Below are 3,582 nucleotides of genomic sequence, written 5' to 3'. Positions count from 1 at the left end.
GTCCTACTCCTGTAGAGGGCAACATAACCCAGTTCTTGTGAATCAAGAAGACTACGTCTGTCAATGAGCTTAAGAGAAAAGGATTTTACGGTAAGATCTTACAAAAATCCGATTTTTTGCAAAATTGACGCTCTTTTTTTGTTTATAGCGCATGATCAAAAAATCGCACAGGTGATCAAATATCACCAAAAGAAAGCTCTGTTTGTGGGAAAAAAAGGACGTCAAATTCATTTGGGTACAGCCTTGCACGACCGCGCAATTTTCCATTAAAGTCACGCAGTAAAAAATCGGAAAATACCCCCAATAACAATATTCAGATTTTTGCAATAAAATAATCTTTGTATGTTTTTCTCTTTAGAACAGAGCCTTTGTACTGTGTGCAGTGTATTGGTAGACCAGGTGATCTGTTGTCATTTTCTTTGCAATCCTCCATGTTAGAAGAAAGAAATGTGAAACAATTCCAGCATTAACTAGGTCTTTTTTTTTTTTTTTTTTTACTTTTTTGTACTAATTCATAAATAACACATAAAAATCGGAAACACTTAAACAAATCACATCTAATCATACCCATTACTACATGATGCAGTCACTAATTGCAAATGATGTGCAATACCTTCCTGAAGAAGAATATGACATTTGTGAAAATAGATTTTAAGCATTATAAAAAATGAATATATCAACTATTGGCTTCCTCCAAGCCAGTGCTCTCCAAACTTGACCCTGTTAGCCAAGATATCCATATCGTTTTTGGAATTTCTGTTGCTAACAAAATTTGTAGAGATATGATTGTCGATTACTTGACTGAGGTTTGTATGACCTGATCGATTTATAGAGCAAGCCAGGCTGTTTTTTCAGGGCTGTGTAGGCTGACATTTACACAGGTGTACACATAGCTGGGAACTTTTGAAAACGAGAGGAGAGTATAGGTGTGGAGCGGTCAGTGGGGCTAATCGCAGTGCATGATGCATGCTGCGCCAAATAGTGGGAGTGCCCAAATTGCACTAAAACCGAGAGGCTTAAAGGATTGTTTCTAAATATGTCAAATAACACTTTTATTAGGTGTTGTTAACTAAAATAAAATAATGAAGAGGATTCAGGGATGACAAATGTACCAAGATTAATCAAAGGAAGCCCATTCACACATGGATGTGGATGGAGGAATCCCTTCTGCGGAGTTACTGCATTCTGACAGCAGGGAGTCTTTCCCGCCATCAGAATACACTGATCAGCGCTACTGGCGGCATTGATCGATTTGAAAAAAAAAAAGTTTTAGGGTTGTTATACAGAAGTCGATCAGTAGATCGACTTCTGTACAACCAACTTTCTCATACATGGATCAAGATTCGATCAGTGCCTGCAAAACCAGCCAAATTTCGATCCATGTATGGCTGGCTTAAGTGAAATAAATGAATTGAATACAGCATGACCGGGATAAAAAAAAGGGAAAACAACTGTTGAACAAAGTGTGACTTGTAGTAAAGAAGTTAGAGTGACATTAAACTCAGTTCTAACTGAATATGCAGCAGCTTTATATTTAATTCCTTGCCTATGTTCCAGTTAAGGCTGGTGTCATAATTGCTGCCCAAGGTTTCCTGTTTCAGGTTGGCTTCCTATTCTTGAAATGTCCTATGAAACCATCATTGAAACACACAGCCGTCTTGTAGCAAAGGTTGGCAAGGCACTCTGCTGCTACTCCCACCTTTCTCTGAGCTACCAGACTTGCTCAAGTCTACTGTCTATTGTTAACTTTTTCCTGTGAAGACTTGAAGTCAAAGTAGAAGTTCAGGCAAAACCTAACTAGCGCTAAACCTGCTCTCTGCTACATTCCAAACCTAATCTACCTAATTCTGTAAAGCAAAATCGCTATACTTGCCTATTTTGCAGCTGACCCCGTCCGGTCCCACGCTGAGCTGTCAGCAGCGGCTTCATCGTGGAAGGGGGTGCAGGAGAGGCAACCGACAATGGAAGTCCCATAGTAACAACTTTATGGGTAAAGTCACTTTCCAGGCATTTCACAGCCGTTGTCGGTCCTCTCCTGCACAGACCTTTCATCGCTGGAGACCGGACCGGAGTGGCTGCAGAATAGGTAAGTACAGCGATTTTTGCTTTATAGGGTTAGCTAGATTAGAATGTGGCAGAGAGCAGGTTTAGCGTTCCGTTTTTGCCTTGACTTACACTTTAAGGAAAGCCTCAGCGAGAGAGCAGGAGCCAGCATAGCTGAAAGTTGTAAATAGCAAGTGCTGGGGTAAGAATCTTAAAGCGGTAGTATCCCGCTTTTTGACACTTTTACCTACAGGTAAGCCTATAATAAGGCTTACCTGTAGGTACAATTAATATCTCCTAAACCGGCACGGTTTAGGAGATATTTGCAGTGCATGCAGCCTTTCACGCGAGCAGCGCATGCGCTCTGAAGGTCCGGGGGGACCTCCAGTTTTCCTTGCCGGGAGCTTGCCGGAAAATCATGATCGTGACGTCATCGAAGCTCCGGCCAATCACAGCGCTGGAGCCGCCGAACCCGGAAGAGACGCCGAGGGATCATGGCGGCGCCCGCAGCGAAGTCCGGGGGTCCGTGTCGGGGCTTCGTTCTAAGGTAAGTAATACATAATGAGCTAGTATGCGATGCATACTAGCTCATTATGCCTTTTGTCTTGCAGGTTTTTTTTTTTCGTTTTCGGGATTACAACCGCTTTAACAAATAGTTTACTGGGGAAAGTTTACTGTATTGTGCCTAATGTGTTATGCTAAAAAAAAAAAAACAGAGTTTAACACTACTTTTAAGCATATCCAGGGTCAGTGGGACAGCAAAAACACTGACACACCTTGTTGTAGCAAGTTTAAGTTGCTTTAGAATAATGATGGGGAAGGACCGGGACCAAACTAAAGGTTGATTCTGAGTGACAGGTGAGCACTAAGATGGCTCTATGAAAAAGGGATAGATAACCATCCAGAGAGAGAGGAACAGGGGAGGGTACAATACTGGAAGGAAGGTAGAGGGTATGGAATGATAGAAGTAAGATTTTATACAGTAGAGAAGAGCACAGGGGAGGTGTGTAAATGTTTAGTCCAATGCTTTGCAGCTGAGTGATGCAGGGCAGGGGAGGTTCATACTTGAGCTGTGCCCTCCCCAGCATGCTTCTTCTGATTCACCTGCCACCCGGCAATCTAGCATCATTGGTTGTTATGTTGCAGGCAGCCGGTGATGTGGGTGGAAGCCTGGAGCTTAACAACTTATACCACCATGCATAGCCTTGATAAGGTAGGTACACAGCACCCAAGGGCATTTTTAGTGTGGGCAGACCCAACAGCAATGGAGCAGCATTTGCCTGATTGGAGATTTGCAGAAATTAAATTCTGGCCAAGCGAAGTCATCTCCTGCAAGTTCCCAGGTATATATCCATACACACACCAGGGATACGACCAGGCACATTTAAGCAATTGTCTTTAAAATAGAAAAGATTTGTTGCTTGGAAGGTGCCTACGCATCTAACCACCAAGTCTGTAGCCATTGGTTTAAAGACACAACAACCTCATAAGCTTGTTTTCTGGTATGAGAGGTTAGACAGCTCCTTTCGAGCGGGCCAC

The sequence above is a fragment of the Pelophylax lessonae genome (genome assembly GCF_965119305.1).
Source record: "Pelophylax lessonae genome assembly, chromosome: 4".
Classification (NCBI taxonomy): Eukaryota; Metazoa; Chordata; class Amphibia; order Anura; family Ranidae; genus Pelophylax; species Pelophylax lessonae.
This window is presented reverse-complemented; position numbering follows the sequence as displayed.